General features: G+C 33.9%; 1 non-coding gene across 1 annotated transcript; it reads left to right on the top strand.

Annotated features, from left to right (window-relative positions):
- Window positions 1-895: 895 nt before the first annotated feature.
- On the top strand, window positions 896-1002 carry LOC114903314. Its single transcript, XR_003795700.1, has one exon. It is a non-coding gene; the product is annotated as a U6 spliceosomal RNA (small nuclear RNA).
- Window positions 1003-24540: the final 23538 nt, after the last annotated feature.

Here is a 24540-nt window from a genome sequence, read left to right as displayed (position 1 = left end):
CCTTCATCTTTTTCACATTTTTATAATCTATTCTTCAATCATATTCACCTAATCTTTGAGCTTCTTTTATTATTAAGATCTCTTGAAGCTATGTTTATTACAAATGTTATTTAATTTTTTAGGTAAGTGCTCTCAGAATGTAGTGTCTTCATATGCTTTTGCTTTCTGTGTTTTCTCTTTCGCAATGTAGGATCATGTCTTGTGTCTTTCCTGTTTATCACTCATCTTTTAGTGGAGCCAACTATTTGTTGGTAAAGATTATGGAAATTAGAAAGTGGAGTAAGATGGGGCAGCTCTCAGCTTCAACTAGGGTATGTCATATCAACATAATTATTTTGTTTAAAGAAAAAGCATTTCCAAAAGAATTTGAAAAAGAATAGATACATGTATATGTATAACTGAATCACTTTGTTGTACACCTGAAACTAACACAACATTGTTAATCAACTATACTCTAATATAAAATAAAACGTTAAAGAAAAAACATTTCTGTGCTTTTGTTGTTTAAAATCTTTGCATCACAGGTTAGTTCTTTACATCTCATCTCTGTGTTGATAGTTTTCTCAGCCTCTTTTCCTCCATCTTCCTGCCTTAAATCTGTTCATCTCCCTCAGTAGAGGGTGGATTGTAGTATTTGTCAGTATGGATTTTAATTTTATTTGTCAATATGGAGTTTTATTTTTTATTTTATTTGAGTCAATATTGATTTCTATTTTATTTGTCAATTTGGAATTTTATTTGAGGTTGGATTGTAGTATTTGTCAATATGGATTTTTATTTGAGTCTTCCAGGCCATCCTGCAGAGCCTAAAGAAGTCATTCCCAGGACGTGGTCCTAGAGTTCATCACTCTCACCTCTGGTCAATTCTATATCCCTTTCAGAACTATGGTATTTTGTGCTTGCTTCGGCAGCACATATACTAAAATTGGAATGATACAGAGAAGATTAGCATGGCCCCTGTGCAAGGATGACACGCAAATTCATGAAGAACTATGGTATTTAAGTTGGGGGGAAATTAAAGTTTTGCTTAGGGCTTCCCTGGTGGCGCAGTGGTTGAGAGTCCTCCTGCTGATGCAGGGGACACAGGTTCGTGTCCTGGTCCAGAAAGATCCCACATGCCGCGGAGCGGCTGGGCCCGTGAGCCATGGCCACTGAGTCTGCACGTCCAGAGCCTGTGTTCCACAACGGGAGAGGCCACAACAGTGAGAGGACCGCATGCCAAAAAAAAAAAAAAAAAAAGTTTTGTTTAGTTTTTGAAGAGTAATATGCTATAGGAGACCCCCAGAAATAATGGCCTTAAATTTTGGGTGAGACTTGACTTTACCATGTAAATAATGACAATTGTCTACAATGTTTTAGTGAATGCTATGTGTCCAATCTCTGAAATATAGACTGCATATCTACAAAAAGAAAGATCATACAAGCTGTAAATCCCCTATTAAAAGTCCCTCTTGGTTGAGAATTTAATTATTGACTTCTGATGGCTCTATTAAAATTTGATGAGGGTTTGGCAAGAAAAGCAGCCCCTCATTGTCTTCAACAAGCTAAGCGCTTATGTTTGAATATCACACAGGGTCCATAGCTTGTGCCCCTAGGAAAGCAATTCAAGTCAGAGCATCTATTCTCTGCATGTTCTCCTGCATACGCTTGCTGAGGATTGGCTCTACGTCATAGGAAATACCTCTGCCATCTTCCTCCATCATTGAAGCTCTCATGCTCACTGCCTTTTAAAAACAGGTGAATAATTAAATTGAATTGTCAGAAGGAGGGCAGAAGCAGGGCAGGTAATATCTGGACATTCCTAGGGACTTTGATGGAAAGTGTTTGAAATTTATACATAATGGGGCTCCTTATTAACTCTAGCTACATGCTACTTTTAAAAACTACCCTGGTGATTGAACTCTTTATCTAGGGAGTCTGTTATGCTATTAACAAAATTCCAACTTGTGTCATAGCTATTTGTATTCTTTATTATTTTTTGCTACTAAATGGACAACAACTTCATGGCAAATATTGTTATAATTCAGCTTGTGTCATTCCTGTAAAACCTTCACCCTAATTACTCAATAAAACCTTAATGAATATATGAAATTGTTTTAAAAAATACAACATAGTTATAACAGAAGGAAAGTATAATCCAAGCTGTGATTATTTGATAAAAAATTAAAAGATAAAAGAATATACCATAAAATATAGCCAAAAGGAAAAGAACAAATATATTTATACAAATTCTATTTTTATGGCAGATCATGTGTTCTATTTTGTCTGAATATAGAGACTTGAGGAGTATTAGTCAAGAAGCCTATGTTAAACCACAATCACAAATCAATCACAGTATTTTTGTCATTTAATACAAAAACAACAATTTTTATTTCTATCTCTTGGCAGATAGCTAAGGTTGGTCAAGGTAGGATACAGTCTCTCCACACATTCATTCACAGACCCAGGCTGATTGAGCCTCTACCATCTGTTAATTACATATGGACCATGTGACCTTCTTTTTCATTATAATAGGTGAAAAGTGGCAGTAGCACACTTGCTAGCTTATACTTTATTCTGACTTCAGAAATGAAGACCTTCTGCTTAGAACTCATTGACCAAAAGTAGCCACATCACCTCTACTGAATGCATAGGGGCTATAAAATATGGGGGGGGGAATATAGTTATTTGGATAACTTTATTTTTTCTATGGATGAAGAGCAATAAAAGCCAATTAAATGCATTTTTTATGGTGTATGTGTGTGAGGTGTGTGTGCATCAACTAACAAATATGTTCTGACAAATACTGTGTCATCTGTTTAGGAATACATTATATACCTGAAATGTGTAAGGTGTGTTACCTGCTTCACAAATTTTTAATTCTAGTTGTGGAAAAATGTATAGTTATTAAATATCCTATATATGCAAATTATCTTGTCATTTAAGTAGTTTGGGATATTTGGGGTGGAGGGTGGTCAAAAAGTAAATATATCTAATTTAAAACATTGACTCATTAAATAAGCTGTCCCTACTCCTGTCAAAAATCACTATGGAAAAAAGACCCTTAGAGATCTTCAAGATGGCAGGGGTAAGACGTGGAGATCACCTTTCTCCCCACAAATACATCAAAAATACAGCTACATGTGGAACAGATCCTACAGAACACCTACTGAATGCTGGCAAAAGACCTCAGCCTTCCCAAAAGGCAAGAAAATCCCCATGTACCTGGGTAGGACAAAAGAAAAAAGAAAAAACAGAGACAAAAGAATAGGGATGGGACCTGCATCTCTGGGAGGGAGCTGTGAAGCAGGAAAAGTTTCTACACACTAGGAAGGCCCTACACTGGTGGAGACAGGGGTTGGGCAGGGGGAAGCTTTGGAGCCATGGAGGAGAGCGCAGCAACAGGGGTGCAGAGAGCAAAGCAGAGAGATTCCCTCACAGAGGAACAGTGTCATAGCCGACCAACATTCACCAGCCTGAGACAGTTGTCTGCACACCCACTGGGGCAGGTGGTGGCTGACAGCTGTGGCTTGTGCTTTGGAGGTCAGATCCCAGGGAGAGGACTGGGTTGGCTGTGTGAACACAGCCTGAAGGAGGCTAGTGTTCCACAGCTAGCTGAGAGGGAGTCCGGGAAAAAGTCTGGACTTGCCTAAGAGGCAAGAGACCATTGTTTCAGGGTGTGCGAGGAAAGGGGATTCTTTCCCCTTCTGCCCACAGAAGGCAGAGCACCGCCTAAACAAGATCCAGAGACAAGCATAAGCTGTGGCTATCAGCTCGGACACTAGAGATGGGCGTGAAATTCTAATGCTGCTGTTGCAGCCACCAAGAATCCTGTGTGCAGGCACAGGTCACTATCCACACCATGCCCCAGGAGACTGTGCAGCTCGCCACTGCCAGGGTCCCATAATCCAGGGACAACTTCCCTGGGAGAACACATGGCACGCCTCAGGCAGTTGAAATGTAACATCAGCCTCTGCCGCTGCAGGCTAGCCCCACATTCCGATTATAACTACAGTTACCCCTCCCTCCCCTCAGCATGAATGACCCAGAGCTCCCTAATCAGCTGCTGTTTAACTCGTCCTGTCTGAGCTGGAGCAGAGGTCTGAGGGCAACCTACAGGCAGAGGTGGGGCTAAGACCAAAGCTGAACTCCAGGAGCTGTGCAAACAAAAAAGAGAAAGGGAAATTTCTCCATGCAGCCTCAGGAGCAGCGGATTAAATCCCAACAATCAACATGATGTACCCAGCGTCTGTGGAATACCTGAATAGACAAAGAATGATCCCAAAATTGAGGTGGTGGATTCTGGGAGCAACTGTAGACTTGGGGTTTGCTGTCTGTGACTGATTTGTTACTGATTTTTATGTTTATAATAGTACACTTTTTAGTGCTTGTTATCATTGGTGGACTTGTTTATTGGTTTGGTAGCTCTCTTCTTTTTTTATTATGATATTTTTATTTTAATAATTTAAAACATTTTTATATTAATAATGTTTTTTAATTATTTTAAATTTATTATTAGTTTTTTCCTTCTTTTTTTTCTCCCTTTTCTTCTGAGCCATGTGGCTGACAGGGCCTTGGTGCTCTGGCCTGTTATCAGGCCAGAGACTCTGAGGTGGGAGAGCTGAGTTCAGGACTTTGGACAACCAGAGACTTCCTGGCCCCAAGTAATATTAAGAAGTGAGAGCTCTCCCAGAGATGACCACCTCAAAGTTAAGACCCAGCTCCACGCAATGGCCAGCAAGCTCCGGTGCTGGAAGCCCCATGCCAAACAATTAGCAAAACAGGAACACACCGCCACCCATTAGCAGAGAGGCAACCTAAAATCATACTAGGTTCACAGACACCCCAAAACACACCACCAGATGCCCTGACCACCAGAATTACAAGATCTAGCCCTACCCACCAGAACAGAGGAACCAGTCCCCTCCACCAGGAAGCCTACAGAAGCCACTAGACCAACTTCACCCACTGGGGGCAGACACCAAAAACAAAGGGAATTACAAACCTGCAGCTTGCAAAAAGGAGAGCCCAAATACAGTAAATAAACAAAATGAGAAGACAGAGAAATATGCAGCAGATGAAGGAGCAAGGTAAAAACCCACCAGACCAAACAAATGAAGAGGAAATAGGCAGTCTACCTGAAAAAAGAATTCAGAATAATGATATTAAAGATGATTGAAAATCTTGGAAATAGAATGCAGAAAATACAAGAAATGTTTAACAAGGGCCTAGAAGAACTAAGGAGCAAACAAACAATGATGAACAACACAATAAATGAAATTAAAAATTCTCTAGAAGGAATCAACATCACAATAACTGAGGCAAAAGAACAGATAAGTGACCTGGAAGATAAAATATTGGAAATAACTACTGCGGAGAAGACTAAAAAAAAAAAAAAAAAAGAATTGAGGACAATATTAAATTCACCAACATTCGAATTATAGGTGTCCTAAAAGAAGAAGAGAAAAAGAAAGGGTCTGAGAAGATATTTGAAGAGATTATACTGGAAAACTTCCCTAACATGGGAAAGGAAACAGTCAATCAAGTCCAGGAAGTACAGAGAGTCCCATACAGGATAAATCCAAGGAGAAGCACGTCAAGATACATATTAATCAAACTATCAAAAATTAAATACAAAGAAAACATATTAAAAGCAGAAAGGGGAAAAAAAAAAGCAGCAAGGGAAAAACAAATGTAACATACAAGGGAATCCCCATAAGGTTACCAGCTGATATTTCAGCAGAAAGTCTGCAAGCCAGAAGGGAGTGGCAGGACATATTTAAAATGATAAAGGGAAAAACCTACAACCAAGATTACTCTACCCAGAAAGGATCTCATTCAGATTCTACAGATAAATTAAAACCTTTACAGAAAAGCAAAAGTTAAGAGAATTCAGCACCAACAAACCAGCTTTACAACAAATACTAAAGGAACTTCTCTAGGCAGGAAACACAAGAGAAGAAAAAGACCTACAATAACAAACCCAAAACAATTAAGAAAATGGTAATAGGAACATACATATTGATAATTACCTTAAATGTAAATGGATTAAATGCTCCAACCAAAAGACACAGACTGGCTGAATGTATATAAAAATAAGACCCATACATATGCAGTCTACAAGAGACCCACTTCAGACCTAGGGACACATACAGACTGAAAGTGAGAGGATGGAAAAATATATTCCATACAAAAGGAAATCAAAAGAAAGCTGCAGTAACAATTCTTATATCAGACAAAATAGACTTTAAAATAAAGATTATTAAAAGAGAAAAAGAAGGACATGACATAATGATCAAGGGCTCAATCCAAGAAGAAGATATAACAATTGTAAATATTTACACACCCAACATAGGAACAACTCAAGGCATAAGGCAAATGCTAACAGCCATAAAAGGCAAAATAGACAGTAAGACAATCATAGTAGTAGACTTTAACACCCCACTTTCACCAATGGACAGATCAACCAAAATGAAAATAAACAAGGAAACACAAGCTTTAAATGACACACTAAAAAATAAGAATTTAATTGATATTGATAGAACATTCCATCCAAAAAAAAAAATAGAATACATGTTCCTCTCAAGTGCTCATGGAATATTCTCCAGGATAGATCATATCTTGGGTCACAAACCAAGCCTTGATAAATTTAAGAAAATTGAAATCATAGCAAGTAACTTTCCTAACAACAATGCTGCGAGACTAGATATCAATTACAGGAAAAAAAATACAAACACATGGAGAATAAACAATACACTACTAAATAACCAAGAGATCACTGAAGAAATCAAAGAGGAAATCAAAAAATACCTAGAAACAAATGACAGTGAAAACACGATGGCCCAAAACCTATGGGATGCAGCAAAAGCAGTTCTAAGAGGGAAGTTTATAGCCATACAAACCTACCTCAAGATACAAGAAAAATCTCTAAAAAAACAACCTAGCCATACACTTAAAGCAATTAGAGAAAGAAAAACAAAAAAAAAAACAAAGTTAGCAGAAGGAAAGAAATCATAAAGATCAGATCAGAAATAAATGAAAAAGAAATGAAAAAAACAATAGCAAAGATCAATAAAACTAAAAGCTGTTTCTTTGAGAAGATAAACAAAATTGATAAACCAATAGCCAGACTCATGAAGAAGAAAAGAGAGAAGACTCAACTCAATAGAATTGGAAATGAAAAAGAAGAAGTAACAACTGACACTGCAGAAATACAAAGGATTATGAGAGATTACTAAAAGCAACGATATGCCAATAAAATGGACAACCTGGAAGAAATGGACTAATTCTTAGAAAAGCACAACCTTCTGATACTGACCAGGAAGAAATAGAAAATATAAACAGACAAATCACAAGCACTGAAATTGAAACTGTGATTAACAATCTTCCAACAAACAAAAGTCCAGGACCAGATGGCTTTACAGGCGAATTCTATCAAACATTTAAAGAAGAGCTAACACCGTTCCTTCTCAAAATCTTCCAAAATATAGCACAGAGAGAAACACTGTCAAACTCATTCTATGAGGCCAACATCACCCTGATACCAAAACACAACAAAGATGTCACAAAAACAGAAAACTACTGGCCGATATCATTGATGAATATAGATGCAAAATTTCTCAACAAACTACTAGCAAACAGAATCCAACAGCACATTGAAAGGATCATATACCATGATCAAGTGGGGTTTATCCCAGGAATGCAGATTATTTAATATATGCAAATCAATCAATGTGATACACCATATTAACAAATTGAAGGATAAAAACAATATGATAATCTCAATAGATGCAGAAAACACTTTTGACAAAATTCAACATTTATGATAAAAACTCTCTGAAAGTAGGCATAGAGGGAACCTACCTCATCACAATAGAGGCCATATATGACAAACCCACAGCCAACATGATTCTCAATGGTGAAAAACTGAAAGCATTTCCACTAAGATCAGGTACAAGACAAGGTTGCCCACTCTCACCACTCTTATTCAACATAGTTTTGGAAGTTTTAGCCACAGCAATCAGAGAAGAAAAAGAAATAAAGGGAATTGAAATCAGAAAAGAAGTAGAGCTGTCACTGTTGGCAGATGAAATGATACTATGCATAAAGAATCCTAAAGATGCTCCCAGAAAACTACTAGAGCTAATCAATGAATTTGGTAAAGTACCAGGATACAAAATTAATGCACAGAAATCTCTTTCATTCCTATATATTAATGATGAAAAATCTGAAAGAGAAATTAAGGAAACACTCCCATTTACCACTGCAACAAAAATAATAAGATACCTAGGAATAAACCTACCTAAGGAGACAAAAGACCTGTGTGCACAAAACTATAAGACACTGATGAAATAAATTAAAGATGATACAAACAGATGGAGAGATATACCATGTTCTTGGATTGGAAGAATCGACATTGTGAAAATGATTATACAACCCAAAGCAATCTACAGATTCAGTGCAATCCCTATCACACTACTAATGGCATTTTTCACAGAACTAGAAAAACAAATTTCACAATTTGTATGGAAACACAAAAGACCCCGAATAGCCCAAGCAATCTTGAGAAAGAAACATGGAGCTGCAGGAATCAGGCTCCATGACTTCAGACTATACTACTAAGCTACAGCAATCAACAGTATGTTACTGGCACAGAAACAGAAATATAGATCAATGGAACAGGATTGAAAGCCCAGACATAAACCCAAGCACATACGGTCACCTTATTTTGCTAAAGGAGGAAAGAATATACAAGGGAGAAAAGACAGCCTCTTCAATAAGTGGTGCTGTGAAAACTGGACAGCTACATGTAAAAGAATGAAATTAGAACACTTCCTAACACCACACAGAAAAATAAACTCAGAATGGATTAAATACCTAAATGTTAAGGCCAGATGCTATAAAACTCTTAGAGGAAAACTTAGAAAGAAGACTCCTTGACATAAATCACAGCAAGATCCTTTTTGACCCAACTTCTAGAATAATGGAAATAAAAATAAAAATAAACAAATGAGACCTATTAAAACGTAAAAGCTATTGCACAGCAAAGGAAACCATAAACAAGACTAAAAGACAACCCTCAGAATGGGAGAAAATATTTGCAAACAAAGCAACTGACAAAAGATTAATCTCCAAAATATAAAAGCAGCTCATGCAGCTCAATATTAAAAAAAGAAACAACCCAATCCAAAAATGGGTGGAAGACCTAAATAGACATTTCTCCAGAGAAGACATACAGATGGCCAAGAGGCACATGAAAAGATGCTCAACATCACTAATCATTAGAAAAATGCAAATCAAAAGTACAATGAGGTATCACCTCACACCTGTCAGAATGGCCATCATTGAAAAATCTACAAACAATAAATGCTGGAAACGGTGTGGAGAAAAGGGAACCCTCTTGCATTGTTGGTGGGAATGTTAGTTGATACAGCTACTATGGAGAACAGTATGGAGCTTCCTTAAAAAACTAAAAATAGAACTATCATATGACCCAGCAATCCTACTGTTGGGCATATAACCTGAGAAAACCACAATTCAAAAAGAGTCATGTACCACAATATTCATTGCAGCTCTATTTACAATAGCCAGGACATGGAAGCAACCTAAGTGTCCATCAACAGATGAATGGATAAAGAAGATGTGACACATATACACAATGGAATATTAGTCAGCCATAAGAAGAAATGAAACTGAGTTATTTGTAGTGAGGTGGATGAACCTAGTGTCTGTCATACAGAGTGATGTAGGTCAGAAAGAGAAAAACAAATACTCTATGCTCACACATATATATGGAATTAAACAAAAAGTGGTTCTGATGAACCAGCGGCAGGACAGGATTAAAAACGCAGATGTAGAGAATGGACTTGAGGACACTGGAAGGGTAAGCTGGGACGAAGTGGGACAGTAGCATTGACATACATACACGACCAAATGTAAAACAGATAGCTAGTGTGAAGCAGTTGCATAGCACAGGGAGATCAGCTTGGTGCTTTGTGACCACCTAGACGGGTGGGATAGGGAGGGTGCGAGTGAGATCCAAGAGGGAGGGGATATGGGGATATATGTATAATTATAGCATATTCACTTTGTTGTACATCAGAAACTACCACAACATTGTAAAGCAATTATAGTGAAATAAGGATGTTAAAAATATTTTAAAAAAATATATAAAGACCCTTAATATGTATATTAAAAAAAAAACCTGGGCTTTCTTGGTGGCGCAGTGGTTGAGAATCTGCCTGCCAATGCAGGGGACACGGGTTCGACTCCTGGTCTGGGAAGATCCCACATGCCGTGGAGCAACTAGGCCCGTGAGCCACAATTACTGAGCCTGCGCGTCTGGAGCCTGGGCTCCACAACAAGAGAGGCCGCGATAGTGAGAAGCCCGTGCACGGCGATGAAGAGTGGCCCCTGCTCGCTGCAACTAGAGAAAGCCCTCGCACAGAATCGAAGACCCAACACAGCCATAAATAAATAAATAAATAAATAAATAAAATTAAAAAAAAAAAAAAAACTATGGCATTAATTGAACCATACACATGACTTACAAATTAAACAAATGGTCTTTTCAAAATACAAACATATGGCTCTTAGAAATCTACTGCAGGTGCTTTTACCACATTGTATTATTTTGGCTTCATTTTTTTATTATTGCTTTGAATATAAGAACTAAAATATTAGATTAAAATTTTATATGTTTTAATAAAATAGCTTAGAAAATCACATCTATGTTTCATCAGTTTATAATAGAGTTACTGTGGCAAGCAAGAATATTTTCTGCAATGTGGAAACAAGTAATTTTTCTTCCTTATTTTACTATTTTTCCAAAGAACAATACAAAATAATACATGGTGAACCAAATATCTTATGATGTATTGCTGTAAAACTCTCACCACAGTCACCAAAATGTTCAAGAAATGAGCAGAAGTTCAAGATATGAGAATGTCTGGGTAACTTTGTAAGTAACTCAGTAATAGCTAGAATATAAATAAAACTTGCTATTTTAGGTTGTTGTCCTGACGCTTTCAAATTACGTTCGTACCTTGTGAAGTACATCTAAAGTTTTTATATGTAGATTTAGAAAGCATTAGAGATTAGGTTAATTGTACTAAATGTATATATTTATTTGGATATAATTATATATTTTAACATAATTTCTTCCTATCCGAGAACATGGGATGACTTTTCTTTTGTGCAGATCTCATTTTGTCTTTCAATAAATGTACTCTCACTTTGTTCATATACATTCTCTGTCTTTCTTATTAAATTTATGGGTAAGCATTTCACAAAGTTTCCTGATTTTGTTTTGTTGGATTAGCTGTTGTTGTTTGTTCTGAATAGATTAATTTTCCCATTTCTTTTCATCAGTGTTTACTGCTAAATTCAAGACAACCTACTGATTTTGTAATCATTAATTTTATATCAAGTCACTTTATCAAGTAACCTAACTCATTTCAGTAGTTTGAGAACAAAGATGAGGGTTGTAGGTATAAATCATATTATCACAAGGAAACATAATTTTCTCTCTTTTACAAAGTTTGTATTGATTGATTTCTGCATTCCTATATTGCTAAAAACTCAAGAAAACGTTACATAATATGATGAGAGTTGGGTTCATATTAACTTACTTGTTTTAAATAATTTTAGAATTTTGTCCTGTAGGATAATGTTTGCTCTAGGGTTCTGGTAAATGGTTTAATAATTTTTTTCCTTCTATTTCTGTTATACCCATACTTTTCATTCAGAATGAATTTTGATATTACCAAATGCCTTATTGGAACCTATGAGTAGAATGTTTCACTTTTTTCTCCTTGAATGTGTGAAGGTAAAAATATATATAATTTTTTTGATATTGAGTCACACTTTGATTAATGGATAAACCCTGTTTAGTAATTTTATATTATATTTTCATGCATTGCTTGCTTCTATTTGTTCATATTTTATTTAGGATATGTATTTTTATATTCATAAACAATTTCTCTTTCTTTCTGTCTTTTCTCTCATTTTTTCTCTCTTTTCCTTTTTAAGATTTGAAATTTAAATCAAGCTGGTCTCATAAAATAAACTGAAGAATTCTTTGCCTCTTTTTATATCTTGAAATAATTTAAATAAACTGAGAATGAGGTTATCTAATGGTTGGCTAAAACTTAGTTGATCCAGATCCCTTATAGTGTAGCTTTTAAACACATATTCTGTCCCTTATATTGAAATGCATCCTTTCAATTTTTCTACTTCTTGAATCAATTTTAATAATTTGTTTTCGTTAGAACTCATCCATTTCCTCAAAATTTTTTAAATGTGTTCTATAAGGTTTAATGAGGAATGATGTTTAATGATTTGATTTCTCCTATATCTTTTTTATTTCTCCTTTTTCACTCCCATTCATGTATGTTTACTTTCTCCCCATTTTAATAAATTTCACTTGACTTAAGAGTATGAGCTTCTGCATTTATGTATACTGAAGACTATTTTTTTTCTTAAATTTTATTCTATCTTTATTAAATTCATCTACCTATTTTATTCGGTTTACCTTGTTAAATTATGGAGTTCATTGCCTAATTGTTTAAAAGAAGTAAGCCAATTAAATTTGGGCATTTCCCTTTCTTATAATGATGGTATTTAAAACTATAAATTTATTCTTGGTACATAAGCCTCATCCCAGAGGTTTTGATATGAAGTGTTCTCATATTTATTGCTTTCTATATATTTTTAAATTTCCCATTGGATTATTCAAAAGTATTCTAGAACTACATTTCTGAATTCAAAAGTAGTTAGGATTTTTCAGTCATCATATTATTTAGTTCTATTTTTTGGGATGACCAAAAACAAGGCCTAAAAATGTTCAGCTTTATAATTTGTAAAAATTCATTTTATGAATTTATTTGTGAGTTCTAGTATGTGAGTTGTTTTGTAAATTTTCCACAGACTTAGAAAAGTATTTGCATCCTGTATGAAATAGCCATGATTCTAGGTATTCCTATTAAATTGATTTTATTAATTACATTTTTGTTCTGTTAATATTTATTTCCTTTTGGATCACTCAGACTTTAAAGAGATTATTGAAATCTACAATTCTTATTTTATTAAAAAAATTTGGGGGGGGCATTTCCAAATTTTTCATTTATATATTTATCTGCTGTTTGCTCTATAAGGATTTTTAACTCTTTTATCATCTACATGTTTTCAAATCAAAAAATAATCCTGTCTGTTCTTCTTAATGCTTTAGCTAGGCTTGAATTTTAGCTTGTCTATATATATTTCCTACTCATTATTACTGTGTGCCTTTGGCCCATATCTCCTCGCTCATTTTATTTCATTTCAATCTCCTTTTATTTTTTCATATTAATTTTTTCTCTTGTTGCTTTTCTTAAGAGCATAGGACTCAACAGCATTTTTTTGACCTACTGTCTCTTTGTTTTAAATGGAAGAATTCAATGTATTCACATTCAAAGATGATATATAGACAATTATACTTTGTACATCTCACATAACCTTTTTTTTTTTACTTCATTAGCTGCTCATTTTGTTTTTCCATATTTTTGCTGGTTGGATAACACCTTTTTTCCAAGGGAAAACCCTTGTGTTTCACTCAACTATATTTTGAGGGGAGGGCAGTAGTAACAAACAACCTAATATTCCCATGTTTTAGCAACAGCCAAAAAATAACCATAGTTTATAATCTCACTGTACGTCATGTTCTTAGTTTCTGTTCGGTAAACAATTTTGTTCAAAGAAAAACATTTAATGAAGGCAATGTTAATCCATTTAGAGGGTGTGCCTGAAGGGTGACGGCCTTGCCAATCTAGGCCATTTTTATTTCCTTATCATGTTCACATAAGCAAGAGTCTACCAAATATTTAGGACTGTATAACATGACTGACTGTCTTCCAGTCTCTTATAATAGATCAACTGCCACCACCGATGTCTCATATTTTAGACCTGTTTTTCTTTTTTTAGGAGCAATTCCATTTTACTCAGCTTTGCTGCAGCACAATCACAGGTAATCAGTGTCCTCAAAGAAAAGAACATTTATTTCTCACACACAACTTATGTGGGCAGCTACAGATCAGTTTCAGCAGCCCTACCATATAAGTCTGCTTATATTATTACCCAGGTTGAAGAAATAGCTCTTATTTGGAATATGTTATCCTAGTGGCATAAGGAAAAAAGCAAAAGAGAGAGCTGAACCACACCCTGTACTTAAAGCTTTTGTTCTAAGAGGGTATGTTGGATATACTCTGATTCCATTGGTCAAAGTTAGTCAAATGGTGAAGTAAACCATCAGTGGGGCAAAGATGTAAAAATGTACCCACAGAAGGAGTTGCAAGTCACATGGCAATAGGAGGTGATATCTAATCCTCTTATAAGGAATAGAAGGACTTAAAACTCAAGGACAATACTGTGCTTTTTGCCATCACCTCATTAATTTTGAAGTCATCCTTTACCTTTCCTTCAGTGGCTACCTCTCTTTCCATCCACACTTAATTATACATACCTTTTTACTAATATTTTCTAACAAGAAAATTATGTCTCTCTTCTTACCATCACCCCTCCTTCAACTCACACTCATAAAATAAAACTACAATAAAATTTTTGAGACACTTTCTTTTGCTCTATCATAGAAATGGTATCATGAAAGGATTCTAATTACTTTTTCTTACTTGTCTATAGATATTAGTCCATTCATTTTTGGTTTTATGTGCTGCACTAATTCTAGTATGATTCTTTTTCATTTATAGGTAATGCATTTAGTTCCAGAGGCTTGTAAGAAATATTCTGTATCTTTAGAATGGAAAGATTTTATCAGGATATGCTTTGTGATACTTCTTTTCTCAACAATCATTCCTGAAATTCAATGAACCATTTAATCTGCAGGCTTAAATCTTTCTTTATATCAGAAGAATTTTTTCTAGTATCTTTGATCAGATGTTGCTCGTTTTCCATCTGTATCTTTTTTCTTCTCATGACTAGCATAACTATGTATCCCCATTTGCCACACACAGCCCCTGTTCATACCTGTGGTTTCAGCAAATTTATTGATATCCATCCTCTTTTACTCTGAAAAGTGTCCAACTTTGATAATAAATAATATGGTCACCTTTTCCCTCATAATATTCACATGTCAAATAAACTGTTGCCTCCAAAGTGTATCTACACCATTTTCCATGAGGCTGCAGTTATCCCACCAAAGGTGGAGTAAACTTCCCATCTCTTGACTTTGGGCTCAGCTATATACTTCTTTTGTCTAATGGGATGTCAGCAGATGTGATTAAAGCAAAACATTAATTGTACTTGTGTAATGGGACTTGCGCCTTGTTCCTCTTCAATCATCATGGGAAGAATATGTCCCAACTAGCACACTGGTCAAAGGAGAATGAACCACGTCAGGATCAAACCTGGAGCAATCTTTAATTTGGAGTGAAGTTCAGATAAGCTCTGCCCACAGCAGTCAATGACTCCCAGATAACTGATGGATGTAAGAGCAATAATAAATATCAGCAAAACTAACAGATTCACTCTATATTTTTACTGTGTACTCCAAAATATTTTGTATTTAATATTTTAGATCACTAAGTTTTCTCAACGGTAAACATCATAATTTATTTCATCCACTATGTTTTTTTCAAGAAGGGAAATCATGTTTCTTAATCACTAGGAAAAAAATGTTCTACCAAGTCTCTTTTACTAAGCATGTTTCCTCTTTGTTCTAGCTAATTTCTAAACTCTAGTTCTTGAACACTTTTAAATAGTAGGATATTTTTCTTTGTCATCTCATTTGGGTTTATGTCTTAGTTATGGAATATTATTGATTTTAGTCCCAGAAATGTCAGAAAATGAAATTATCTCTTTTCTTTGGTGTAGTGTTGTAGAAGCAAGAAAGATGAAAGGCAGTCTCTGATGTGGCACCTGGAGAGAGTCTGCTGGTAGAGTGGTCCCCCACTACACATCTAAGATAAAACTTAGGAAGCCTTGAGCCAACCTCAATCAGATCACTCAATCAACTTTATTTTTTTCCTTCTTCTCAAGAATCTAAGAGACTAAATACATTCCATAATGGCCAGTGCTAAAATTCAATAAGAAATACCGAGATTTCTAAGGGCCAAACACTTCCAGTATTGATTAACAATTCCCATTTATAGCTAGAACATTAGGGTTTACACAAAAAGGCGAAACTCCCAACTGGCTTACTCCAGGGGATTCCCACAGAACCCAAGGCTTTGTATGCCCTTAAGATATTTACACTCTAACACCCATTCAGAAGACACAGAATAATCAATATTATTTTTTAAATCGGGGGAAAGAAGGTATGTACAGATTGTGATTGTCCTCTTCACAGTCTCTCACATCCATATAACTCTTTTATATCATTCATCTCACCCTTTTGTATGACACTATTAATCTACTTTTCTCAAAATCAAAGTTCTTGAAATCATCTTGCTGCTTTTTTTGTTGCTGTTGTTAATTACCTTTAATATTTTCTACATTCACATTCACTTATCAAGCCTCTTCACTGGGATTTTCATCCTCACCACTCTATGGAATCTTCTCTCACCAATTGTCCAATAATCTCCATGTCCATAAATCCAATGGGTACTTTTCATTCCACTATTCAACTGATATGTAAGCAGCATTCTCCATGGTTGATTATGCTCTCTTTTTAAATCTTTACTTCCTTCAGCATCTAGGAGGCCAAAATTGTTGGTCTTCTCTTTTGTTTCCTTTTAAGTTCCTTCTTTCACTTCCAAATTTTGAACATTTTAATTTCATCATGGCTCTGTTCTGAGCCATTTTTTTTCATGATAGTCTGTATGTGGTTCTTAAATAATCTCCTTCATTTAAATCTAATTTGTGTTCTAAATAGAAATGCTATTTAACCTCAGCACTATATTTCCAGTTCAAACCTCTCTTCCACTCCAGACATTTGGATGTTTCATGGTTTCTCAAATTAAACTCACAAACTTTGTCCCCATAATTTTCCTTTTTGGGGTTTATCTCTGAGAATGCATTATCACATACTGAGATTCAGCTAATAAAACCTTAGGGGTCCTCCTTGACTACTCTTACCACTCTGTTAGTGGATTATTTGGTTTTATCAACTTTGCTATCCCAGTGACACCAGTATTTCTCACTTGAATTATTCCACTAGCCTCTTACTTGGCCTCTTTTCAGTCCCTCATGAAACATTGCTGCTATCAATGTATCTTTTTAAAATCAACAAATCAAGCCATCCCTCCCTATTTAAACCTTTGTAATAACTGTTAATTTCACTTTAAAAATGTAAACAAAGTCTGAACATGGCTAACATAGCCATGCTTAATGTGACACTTCCTCATTCTATCTCACTTTGCTTCACATTTCCTTTTGCTCTCTCTCATGCAGCCATGAAAGTCTCTCTTTAAGATCCTCAAAGGCCACTGCCTCAAGAAATAACATTAAACCTGAATCTGTTTCTTTTTTCTTTTTAATTTACAATTTGACCTTTATTATTTCTGAGGTATCAGCTAATATATCACTTCCTAAAAGAAAACTTTGTCATACTAGACCAGGATAAATTTTCAAATGGCTCACAATACTTCTTCCTTACATAGTTCTTTATTTAGTATGACTTAATAAATTATTTGCAAATATTTATTTAATGTGCATCTGTATAGATGGTCTTTAAATTCCCTGAGGCAACAAATCATGTATGTTCTATGCAGCTCTATGTTCCTAGTAACTAATACATTCAATAACTATTAATTACTAATTCATATGCCTTGGACAACATAGGACTCTACATTACAGCATAGATTTTTATTTGTGGGAGGGCAATGGTACTGGGAAATAAAACAGGGTATTTGTTTTTTGTCTTTTTTCTATTCTTCTCTGTCAATTCCTCAACCTTGACCCATTTTTTTTGCTTTGTCTCAGCTGTTCAATATAGGGAAGTAGAGTAAGTTTTTTACTTGTATATATTTTGTACACATAATTATCTCAAGCCTAACTTCTTAAGCAAATGGATGTTAACTTCTTGAAGTTAAAACAACTTTTCAACTCTGTGTGCTTGCACTAAAAGTATGGTAGTGGAAAATTTATTTGCATATTTTGGCATGTATTTTAATGTTTAAGTTTCCATGTAAGTCAGGATCATTTTAAAAGATTGGAAACTTTTTTTGACACATTCTTTATGAAATATTTTCTTTATTTTTTCAAATCTGGATAATGACTTGGTCACACCAGAATTGAGAAGATTAAATGAAGAAAATATGAAAATATTTTATAAAATACATAGTACTGTTCAATTTGTTATTATTATATTAATATTAGCCTTGCACAGATGGTATTAAAATCATACATTCTTTATATTATCATCATATTATTTCAACTCAACATAAAAATCTTTGTGCTTATTTTTCTAATTTTTTTGTCTCATAAATAATTATTACTCAAAGAGTGCAGTTTATATTCAAAGCCAATGTTGTTAGGCAATGCAACTTTATTCAGAATCATTTCCTCATAAGACAGAATCTAATTGGCTGACAGAATACTCAAACTAGGTATTCTAGCTGATCACAGTTAAAATTTACTACCGCTATAAATCTATGGGGGAAAAACAGTGCTATGCATTTGAAATAGAAAAATTACATCCCCATTGCTTTAGTGTTCATTTTAAAAACTGTTGTTTAGTTAACATTTTTATAAAAAGATTCTTCCACTCAGGATCCTAATTAGAAACTGTGATATTCCAGAGCCAGACCTGCCACATTTTTTAAAGTTACTCTTATTTTTTTCTGGCATTGGATTTTAATGGTCAGGTCCCCCAAGCTCTGTGATTATGCACGTAGGCTCTGTGACACACAGCACTTAAAGTTTAGGACCAAATGATACTCTAGATAGCACATATCATTTGTAGAATAATAAGAATAATAGGATGGATTCCCATTTGCTCAAGCAATAAACTGATGTCTCAGTAGTCATATGGTTATATCCTTTTGGAAACACAGTTTTAGTAAATTGAGGAACATGTTTTAATATTGCCAAATAATACATTTCTATGCATCTAACATTTTATAGTAGACATATAACATTTTTATTATTCCCATTTGAAAATAATAGAATAATGAATTATCAATTAGTTACCTCATTTAAAATACTCTCTGAAACAAAGTTTTCAAAAACCCTATGTAATAAAATACTAATTATTCAAATTATTCATTATGAGATAAACTAAAATATTCAAGGCGTTTTAGTGGTATAAATTCCAAATTCAACTTTAATATATTCATTTCCAAAATATGGATGGTTTGCATAGAAAGCTGGAAAGTAATCAAAAGAGTCTTTGAGCTCTTAAACTTCACCATCTACAATATCAAATTGAAACTTACTATTTCTGCAATTTTTTCTTAGTAAAGATGAATTATTTTCCTTTCATTTACAACCATACATAAATAATTTCAATCTGCTTATTGTTTTCACTTAGTATTTTGCACAAGAAAATTAAAGACATTACTGAACTCCAAGAAGCATTTAACACAATCAGCCATTTGCTCTTAGGACTGCACTGCTATGCTAAGTTGATTTTTACTACTATTGCATATTAGAATAGAAACATTATTGCATTTCTAGTCTAAAAGCAATGTTAGCTGAAATAAGAATTGCTTGGAATCTTGTCAAGACAACTTGATTGTTTTATTTTAAAAATGAAAAGTTATAAAAACATGAATAATACTAATATAATTGTTGAAAATGCTAAAAAAAACCAAACATTTTCATAAGAAGCTTGAATCACAAGATAGGTATCTCCAAGACCCCAAAATTTATTGAAAATTAGATGCTGCTAAATAATTCATTGGGTGATAAATAGAAGTGCTTTGTGTAAAATGAAGTCTTTAAATAATGTTTAAAATAAAAGTAGAATATAGAATAATATGCATATTTTCTAAGGCACTATAAAGGACTTTTGTGATTTTGTGTTATATATCCAGAGGCATTGTATCTGGAAGCTACAAGACAATAAACCCTTGCTATACAATTTAGTCGTATTGCCCTGTGAAAATTGCATTCAATTTTAGGCACCTCATTTCTAACAAAATATAAAAAGCCAGATAGATTTCTGAAAAAACAAACAATAATGTTCAGAAATCTGGAGAGGGTATTTTTAATAAGATAATGTTCATAGCAATCTTTTTCTTACATCTCTAGAATGAGATTAGATGTATCTCATCATGGATTCTGTGTAAGCACGCAGTATTTTGATAAAGAAAAAATAAAGTTGTTTAAAACAAGATAAGTTTCATAGAATTTTCTAACTAGAAAGAATCAATAAGGATCACTTTATCCAACACCCTTACTTAAAAATGAGGATTTGGGCCCAAAGTTGTCATCACAAACAAGTCCCTGGAGTCTGTTAGAGACAGAACCAACATTAAAACCCACATTCATGATAATAGACATTTTCGCCAATTTGCCACATGCTTTAAGTATCTCTAGTTAGTGTTATTTTACTGAATTAAAAGTACTCTATTATTAACTTTTTCCAAATGCATTTTAGGCATTCTTACTATTAAAATGGGCTTTGGTATAAGACAAAATAATTACAGTCCATAATCTATAACCTAGATATTTGACCTTGGCCTAATTTTTGTGTTTCCATTTTTCTCCTCTATAAAAAGGTACTTTTAATAGTAGCAACTTTATAGGTTTGAGTATCATATGAGAAAACTGAAGTGACACGTTTAACCCAGAATCTGCCACATGGTAAAGTTTTTATCTTTGTTGACTAGTTTTATGAATTGTGGAAGAGAGCATAAATAGGTATTCTTTACACCCTCCATAAATTCTCCTCAACTGAATGAATATGAAGTAAAGCACAACTGTGAAAATCACAACAAAAACCATGTATGAAATAAACGTTCTAAAAACACATTACCTTCACATGAATAACAAAGAGATTGGCAACTGATTTCTCAACAGAGATCATGGAAGGCATTTGACACTGGGGTGACATTTTTAATGTTTAAGAAAAATAACTCAATCTAGAAATCAACATCCAAAAGAAATACTCTTCAAAAATAAGGTTAAATTAATAAATTTCTAGACAAGCAAAAACTAATACAGCATCTATTGCTAAACAAACAAAAGTAGGGGTCAGTATTCTTCAGGGAGAAGAAAGGTGATTCCAGAAAAATGAAGGTGATATACTAATCAATGAAGTGCAAACAATAATACTCAATTATTGAGAATACTCAATTATTGAGAAAATGTAAATGAATATTGGATGTTTAAATTTATAATAATAACAACAATACAATGTTTTGTGTGACTTAAAAATATTTAAAATTTAGATACATTGCAATAATAACATAAATGGTGAAAGAGTAATTATAGGGATTATTAGCATTGTATAAACTGTGTGTGTCAGGAGAGAAGTAATTATTCAAGGAAGCATTTGTAATATTTATAGTAATCACTAAAAGAATAATAAAATAATGCATAACTAGAAAACTAATAGGGAAGTAAAGACAAAAGAAATAAAAAACAGAAGAAATAGATATAAAGCAACTAGTTAGAGAAGAGATTTACAATCAACTGGAGCAATAATTAAACATTAAATGTAAATAAACACAATAGATGGAGTAAAAAGCAAGAACTGTCAGACTGTATACAAAAGCAAAAGTCTAGCATATACTCCTTTCAATAGACACACCATAAATATGAGGACATAGCAAATTTTAAAGTAAAGGTATGCAAATATATATAACATGCAAATGGTAATCAAAGAAACCTGGCATAGTTATATTTATATCAGAAAACTAGAGTTAAAGGCAAGATTTATTTTTATCATTGTAAATAAATATTTCATAATGATACAAGAGTTCATTCAATAGGAGCCACATGTATCTTTAATTTGTATATACATAAAAACATAGATACAAAATATTTAAATACTGACATACTGTAAAGGATAAGTAGGCAAGCTACAGTCAAAATGGACATTTTAGCAAAATTTCCTCAGTAAATGATGGAACAAACAGAGAAAACCATCAAGAGCTATAAACTTCAAACAGTATGATTAACAAATTTGTCAAACTGAGATCCATAGAATACTTTATCCACATTCTTTATAAGTGGACATGGATCATTTTCTAAATTGCCATAAAACAACTACCAACAAATTTCAAATGACTGAAATTATTCAGTTTGTTTTCTGCCTACAGAAGAATTAAGCTAGAAACCAATAAAAGAAGATAGTTAGAAAATCCCAGATGCTTGAAAATAAAGCAATACACTACTAAATAGTCCACAAGTCATAGCCAAAATAACAGAGGAAATTTTCAATACTAAATGATAATAAAATATATCAAAATGTGTTATGAAGCTAAAGCTGTGTTTTAAAGGAAATTTATTATCATAAAAAATACACTGGAAGACAGAAAACCAGGCATTTAAGTATCCATCTTAATGAACTAGAAAAGGAAAGAAGGGATTGATAAGGTAAAAACAGAAGTGAATGACATAGGAAACAGAAAACAATAGAAAAATCAATAAAGCCAAAAGTTGGTTATATGAAAAGATGAATTAGAAAACTAACATGAGTGCTTAAGAAAAAATGACAAATTATTAATATGAATGAAAAACATAACTCTAGATACTATAGATATCATAAAGATATTAAAGTAATATTTTCCAAGATTTAAAAATATATTTGAAATTTTAGATGATGTAGACAAATTTTGAAAAGCACAACTACATGAAACTTATATAAGAATAAATAGGAAACCTGAATTCTTCTATGTATATTAAATAAATTAAATCTATAGCTAAAAATAAAACAGAAAGTTCCTGGTCCAAATAAATTTTCATGTGAATTACTTTAAACATTACATAATAATCTGCAACAATCTTAAATATTTCCAATTATTAGAAAGGATGGGGGAAATCTACAATTCATTTTATGAGAGCAGCTTAAATTTAATAACAAATCTGTGAAAAAATACAAGAAAATTGAGAGATATATAAATGAAAATAATAATAATACTTGAACCATCCACATGATATACAGAAAAACAAATTCCTTATCGCTTGTAGACATAAAATAAAAGATAAAACAATGAAACAGGAGAGTATCTTTCTGACTTTGGTATGAGCAAATGTCTTAAGCCAGATTTCTGTATGTTAAAAGACAATATTAAAAGAGTAAAAAAGCAGTCATATTTAATACCAATTAGCAATGACAGACTTGAAGCCCAAACGTAAAAGGAATTCCATATTCCCTTAGGAAAAGACAGACAACTCAGGAAAAAAGTGGAGAAACCTCTTGCAACAGGTAAAAGAGACTGTTCAGTCAACGGGCATGTGAAATTGTATACAACCTTATTTATAAAACAAATGTGATACAAATACAGTCACCAAAATGGCTAAAATTAAAATGACTGGCATCACCTACAAATGGTGTGGATGCAAGCATATACTCCTGGGGAGTGTCAGTTGTTTTAACCATTTTGGAAAAAATCCTTAGCAGTATTTACTAAAACCGAAGGCATACATTACCTGTTAACCAGTAATTCTCATATTTGCATCACAGGACACATACAATAGTTTTATAGCAGTATGATTTCTATTAGCGTGAAAATTAATACAGAGACACCTCATTTAAAATGGAGTCAAGAAGCCCTGAAGGGGCTGTCTTACACTCTTTGCTGTCTGCACACGCTAAACAAAAGACGTGCCCTGCATCTCCAACAAGAATGTTACTACTTTCCCACTCCAGCAAAGAGGAAAGAAGATTCTCTCCTTGCCCAGCAACAGCCCAGCCACTGAGATACTACCACCACTCAGCCAGTAAGAAACTGTCCCCACCCTGAACTCTTGCTCTCCTCCTGGATGGACTTTCCTTCACAGCAGCACACTCAACTTTCTACTTTTTCTCCATAAAGCAACAATCCTCCGCTTTGCCGGAATTGCTTATGGTTTTGCCATAGCTTTCAAGTCCAGAATTGCAATTCCTCTGCTATTCCCGAATAAACCCATTTTGCCAGTAAAATAACTGCCTGTTTTATTTTAAAGGATGACATTAGCTACAAATGAAAAACAACCAAAATGTCCAGAACCGGCAGAATGGATTGATCTTAATATAGTCATAAAATAGAATGCTACACATCAAGGAAAAGATTCTATTGCAACCACAAAAGCATGTTTAAATTATGCTACATGTTGAGAGAAAAAACACCAGCACACACACACACTCAAATGCAAATAGTATAGTCCCGTTGTTGATATATGTGTGTGTGTGTGTGTGTGTGTGTGTGTGTATGTTTGAGTTGTAAAACAGGCACAACCCCTGAACAGAATTCAGGATAGTAATTACTTTGAGGGAGGAGTATCAGAGGGGCTTCTGGGAGCTGGCATTTTTCTAATTTTTGATGTGAGTAGTGGTTGCACAATTGTGATCACACTGATATTACAGAGCTTTACATTTTTAAATGTATTCTTGTTTTATATGTGGGTACATTTTCAGAGAAAAGTGTAAAATATGTGAATACAAGCTCGTGTTATTCTCTTGAATGTTTTTCTTTGGAT

This window comes from Monodon monoceros, unplaced genomic scaffold (assembly GCF_005190385.1).
Source record: "Monodon monoceros isolate NGI ecotype Baffin Bay Population unplaced genomic scaffold, NGI_Narwhal_1 Super_Scaffold_20, whole genome shotgun sequence".
Classification (NCBI taxonomy): Eukaryota; Metazoa; Chordata; class Mammalia; order Artiodactyla; family Monodontidae; genus Monodon; species Monodon monoceros.
This window is presented reverse-complemented; position numbering and strand designations above follow the sequence as displayed.